Source organism: Phaethon lepturus, unplaced genomic scaffold, assembly GCF_000687285.1.
Source record: "Phaethon lepturus isolate BGI_N335 unplaced genomic scaffold, ASM68728v1 scaffold22521, whole genome shotgun sequence".
NCBI classification, from domain to species: domain Eukaryota; kingdom Metazoa; phylum Chordata; class Aves; order Phaethontiformes; family Phaethontidae; genus Phaethon; species Phaethon lepturus.
In genome coordinates, this window is record NW_010517310.1 from 11,307 (window position 1) to 17,076 (window position 5,770).

Genomic DNA, 5,770 nt, shown 5'->3' on the forward strand with positions numbered 1-5,770 from the left:
TGGAATTATTTGTTCTTGGGACGTGACCTAGAACAGCGGCCAAAATCTCAGGCTCCACATTCAATTAACTCTCTGGAGCACAACCCACTGTCGTTAAATCTGGGCTTTCCCCTCCTTGCTGCATCTCTGCTGACCTACATCGCCATGTAGCTTTAACAAAAGCTCTCTGCTGTTCATATTCTCATTCTTCCATAAACTTGGATATAAAAAGTCTGGCAGGGGAACCTGCAGCATTTTTTTCTGCTGAACTGTTTTCATTTTCCTCATCCTCCTCCAGTCTTATTTCTATTCCACTTGCAGATATATACCAATATGATATTACCTGTGGTGTGGCATGTTAGGAGTTGAAGTGAAAGTCTTCTGAAAATGGAGTCTTCCTTGGAAAATCGGGGCATCTGTGTGCAGTGGTTGGAGAAAGAGGCCTGGGTAATGACGGAGCTGTGTTCAAGCATGGCAAAAATCAGTAAAAGATCTGAAATTCTCATGAATCCTAAGGATCAGACTGATGCCCTTGCAGCAGCATGGTCATGATCCACAGCTGCGCATATTTTTTTATAGAGCTACTGAGATGCCAGTTAATCTGACCTCTTTCACCCTGAAAGAAATGGAGCAACTTGTGGCTTTTGGGGGTGTCTTCCACCCAGCTGAATGCACTGAGATGAATCCAGCAGCTGGGAAGACCTTTCAGTTCTGATCGGAGCAGACAGAAATTCCATGTGTTTGGGGACAGGGGGTCCCCAGGAGGAGGCGGGGGGGTGGGGGGGAAGGAGCCTTCTGGGGTAAGTTCTGGACTCCCAGGTGCTGGAGAAGCCACCGAGAAGGGTCCACCACTGGATGGCAGCAGAAGATAAACCCAAGGAGCTCTTGGCTTGGGAGGATTTACCACTCGGCTGCTAAGGGAAGGAGGAGGAAAACACCCAGAGACGGTCCTGTGCATTAAGCGCGACCCAAATCCTCCGTACCCCCTATATCTGGCGTTATATCCGGGGGAAAAAAACCCTTACGGCAGCTCCCTGGTGGTCTAGTGGTTAGGATTCGGCGCTCTCACCGCCGCGGCCCGGGTTCGATTCCCGGTCAGGGAAAAGTGATTTTTAGGTGGGTTTTTCTTTCATTTTAGCGCAATTCGGAGCATTCCGACCTCCACCCCCCGCGCCTCCCCCCGCTGACCGGCGGCCGGGTGCTCCCGCGCGTGGGTGCAGGGCCTGGCTGGATGCAGACCACAGGGGACTTGGCGCTCCCGCAGCCACAGCGGGAGAAGTAAAACCTGCCGGTCCGGGGCTTTTGCCGCTGGAGTCTCTCTCCTGAGACGAGCCCCTTCCCCAAATTCCTCGCCCTGCCCATTGCACCGCCTGCATCTGGGCTGATGCTCTGAAGCTGCACCATCCCCTTACTTGCCACAGCCCGGCTAGCTCAGTCGGTAGAGCATGAGACTCTTAATCTCAGGGTCGTGGGTTCGAGCCCCACGTTGGGCGATATCTTTTTACCTTCCCCCCGCCCTCCCTGCATCGTCCTAATTTTGGGGACGTTTCATGCTGGACGGAGCATCAATGCTGGCAGATGTCATGGGAAAGGAGCTGGATCTCCCAACAAATCCGGTGTCATATGGGAATCAGGATGGCCTTCCCTTCCTCTGAAAGGAGGAAAGATGCCTTCTTATCCACCCCCTTTCTCGCCCTTCCCATCAGTTGTGTCTCAAATTCTCCTTCAACCTCTAGTAATGCAGAGCGAGTCCAACTTGCTGTCTCCTCAAGCCCTAACACTGTGTTATCTATTATTGCTTTATGCAGACTTTGAGCCATGTAAACCTCTGCAGATTTGAGCCGGGTAATAAATAGGAGCAGACCCAACCCCAGGTGAGCAGCAGGGTGTTACCTGCTGTACCAACATCCTCTCAAAGTGCCTGATAAATCCCAGCAAATCCATGTTCTTCAGCTTACAGCACAACACTACTAAATACAGAAAAAAATAATTAATACCCTATTGTCTTATATTTAATGCAGTAGATTCAGAGCATCCCTTTTGGTTTAGACCTTTTGCTCAACGGCACAAGATGCACCACATGTAAGAGCAGGGCAAAGAGTGCTGCCACACAGAGGAGGTGAAAACAAGTTGAGCTTTGGACTGGGAAAGGATCACATCGTACTCCTCTCCAGAGTTGTCTGGACCAGGCTGTGTGGTGGACCCGTGCAAGGACCCAACCCTCTGGGAACTTCATCCACTTGCTCTTTGGTTCTGGCTGCCTGGAGGAGTTGATCTTGGCTTCATGCTTGAGAAAACGCGGGTGTCATCTGTGTTTGTGCTGTCAGCACAAGAACACCTGCATAAACATTGTGTTGGGTTGGTACAGGTGAAGCCAAAGGACTTGCAAATAACTTGAAGCAGGTAGGCAGGTTTCTTGGAATCGTGTCCTAATTAAACATGTCATTACTTAAGGCCGCAACCATGTGGCTTAAACCCTCTGGAAAAGAGATCTGACTGTGGACACTGGCCTCCATGCTCTGTTATGAGCCACATTTCTCAAGCGCATGTGGTCTATGAGTTGTGTTGGTGGTTCTTGCATTGAGCAAGCATCCACCTATGGGGGTTGTCAGCTGGAGTTACCTGTGTCCCATCAAGGCCATGGCACAAGCTTGTTTGCTCCATGTGGAGCAGTTCACACAGCTCTGCCACCCGTCTGTGTTTTCAAGGAAGCCAACAATCCTGGTCCACAGGCACCTTTGGCTTGAAGGGGTGTGGGAAGAGAACGTTTTGGTTGTTCCCGGTCCCGTGCACGGAGTAGCTCAGCTGAGGAAAGGCTGGATGAGAAAATCCAGCAAGGAGGGGAGAGGATGGGAAGTGTTGAAATACTTTTCGCTTCTGCGAAGTCCTACCTGCAAGCTTAGGAGAAATGGGCTCCAAGATCAGGTGAACATTTCCCAGCCCTTGGGTTTTTTTAGTTTCTTCCCTGCTCCACGAAAAACTGCACCCAGTGGGATAAATCAATGTGATTAAACATGATGCTGAGGAGGGAGAAGGGAGTAAAGAAGGGAAGAGGGAGGGTTTGTTTTTTGGCAGGACCCCCAAATGGGCTGAGGCACATCCTTCTACCCCTGTTGCTGGTGCTGTTGGTGGAGGAAAACCCAAATTAGCTGTTCTTAAAAGGGGACTTGTGAAGGTGCTGCCCAAGCAGAGAAGGGCTGTAGGCTTACTCACAGGTCTAGTAAATCTGCCTCTCTGGGTCTTTCCTGCAGAGTTAATCCTGGGCTGATGCGAAGTTGGGAGCTGGGGGGGTTTCTCTGCACAAAGGGAGATTAAAGGGCCCGTGAGCCTGTAGACTCGCCCACGTCATGGATGACTCCATGTCCTGGAAGGGCTGTCTGGGCTCGGTGAGGACCTGTGTTTGCCCAGGTGTGGGCAGAAGCATTGTTCCCACCAAACAATATCTCCTGGTGGCTCTGAGGTCGTTCAGGTCCTGGGTCAGCCCAAGAGCGCGAGAGGAATAAAGGCAGCAGGGACGCGTGGCCGGTGGGTGCTCGGACCTCGGAGGGGGGAAAGCAGAGTCTGGTAAGGGACCCTCTCTTGGGGTTTTGCTTTGGGACTCTTCTGTGTCTTCCTTCGGTGTTTCGTGTCTGCTGGCACCACCCCAACACGCCCTCTTAAATCTCCCGGGGAAGAGTTTCCACTTATTTTCTCATAAGTTTCCTCTTCTTCCCTATTTTTTTATACTTGTTAAATTGGGCATTTTGCAAACTCGGCACCGAATTTATGCTTTCGGTGAGAAAAATAGTGGAAACAGCCTGTTTTTTGGCAGCCCGGCTAGCTCAGTCGGTAGAGCATGAGACTCTTAATCTCAGGGTCGTGGGTTCGAGCCCCACGTTGGGCGTTCAGATTTTCTTCCCCTCATTTGCCCAAACCGGTGTGCCTCTCAGTACAGTCATGGGCGCTATTTCTAAGCTGAGAGGTGGAAGCATGTTAGGAAATAAAGAAAAATTTTCTTCCCCTCATTTGCCCAAACCAGTGTGCCTCTCAGTAGAGTCATGGGCGCTATTTCTAAGCCGAGAGGTGGAAGCATGTTAGGAAATAAAGAAATGTGGATTTTCTTGCTCATAAGATCATTTGTTCATTTGGGAGATTTATACCTTGAGGACATAGCTATTAAATTAAGCAGGAAGGTGGAATTGTCTGGTTTTTGGCTTGCTTAAGGTGCTGGAGGGTTGTCTAATAATGTGCTTTAAGTTTCTCTGCTTGTTTTGCCCGAAAGGGACATCACAAGCACCTGTACTGTGAGGTTCTTGTCTGAATGATTTTCCCCCTGCTAGAAGGTTGATCACTGAGGGAGCTCATCACAGGGATTAATACACTGCCTGAGCCATCCTCTTTCATAGGTAACCCTGTGCTGGGCTGAGGTGCAGCTGGAAGTCAGGATCTGTCCCCTTTCCCAAGATGAAGGTTCTCCTTGTGGGGCTGACCCTTGTCTTGTGCATCGGAGTCGGTAAGAGGAGCTCATAGTTAAATGGGATTTAACGAAGGTCGGGGGAATATCTGACGGCGGCTGGACGTGCCTTGCCAAGCTCTTGAAGTCTGCAGTCCTGTTGCTGCCGTGTGAGCTGGGTGTCCTCTGCAGTGGAGGGAAATCTCTGCAACCGTTTTCATCCTTACATGAATGAAAATGACTTTTCCACTCGCTTCCCGAGGGAGTTGTTAGACCCACAGAGATCCCCTCCGGGCCAGGAGCTTCGGCTGTAGGTTGCTGGATCCTGGGCTGGATGTGCACTGCCCCAGAGAGCTGTTGCGATGGTCTTGCTGTGGATAAGCCCCATTTCAGCTGGACGAAGCCCTCCCCAGAGTCCACGTCCACATTTATTCTCTGTGGATCTGTAGTTTGCTTTGTTCGCCTAAGGCCATGGGTGTCTCCAAAGCTCTGCCAAGGAAGGGTTAGGTGTCCATAGGCATCCCTTGCCTCTCCCCAACAGACGAGGGCTCCCGTTACTGGGTCTGTAAGTGAAGGTGACACTTGGTCCCTTCCCTGGTGGGCTCTGTATCTCCTCTGGGCTCACCCCATCTCATCGCAGGGGCATTTGAAGCGAAACTCCCCGTGGCTCTGCAGAGCAGAGCCCCAAGCTCGTTGACTTCTCTCTACTGCAGTTGAGGCTCTTCAATGCAAAGTCTGCAAGTACAAGATCCCCTTCGTCGGATGTTTCCGGGGAGCGAATGAAACTACTTGTGAGCGGAGAGAGAAATGTGCCATCATTAAAACCTCCCTGGGTATGTAGCGGGGGGGTCAAAACCATGCGTTTCCTTTGCTTCAGTGGGTGTTGTCCCTGTCTTTGGAAGACCAAACGGTTTTGCAGAATGAATGCGGATGCAATGATGAACCTGATGTGGGAAAGGGCTAATCCAAGGGACCAAATTCCTGCTCTCGCTGGAGGTTGCCCTATGTACAGTTAAAAAAAGGCCCTTTTAGGGGAAGGAGAGGCTCTGTCTCCCACAGAAGTCATGTGAGTTGTGTCTGTGTGGGCACATGCCTCGCTTATCTCTTTCTCCCGATTAAAACAAGCAAGGTGTGACTTGATTTGGGGGTGTTGTTTAAGGGACTCGTTTCTCACCTACCTTCAAAGTCCCCCGTTGAATTTTCATTGGTTTAGTGCTCCTTTCTTCTAACCACCTCTGCAGGGAAGGTGACCCTTTATTACCAGCAAGGCTGCACCTCCGTGATGAACTGCGGCCGAGAACGGGCATCCGACGCAGAGTCCCGCCTGACGTCCCGGTATTCGTGCCGCGAGACGGACAT

At 51.0% G+C, this 5,770-nt stretch overlaps 3 non-coding genes across 3 annotated transcripts; all 3 read left to right on the forward strand.

Annotated features, from left to right (window-relative positions):
* Positions 1 to 1,010: 1,010 nt before the first annotated feature.
* Positions 1,011 to 1,082, forward strand: TRNAE-CUC. The gene has a single exon. It is a non-coding gene; the product is annotated as a tRNA-Glu (tRNA).
* A 317-nt stretch (positions 1,083 to 1,399) lies between these two features.
* TRNAK-CUU lies at positions 1,400 to 1,472 on the forward strand. The gene has a single exon. It is a non-coding gene; the product is annotated as a tRNA-Lys (tRNA).
* A 2,317-nt stretch (positions 1,473 to 3,789) lies between these two features.
* Positions 3,790 to 3,862, forward strand: TRNAK-CUU. Its single transcript has one exon. It is a non-coding gene; the product is annotated as a tRNA-Lys (tRNA).
* The last annotated feature ends 1,908 nt before the right edge of the window (positions 3,863 to 5,770 follow it).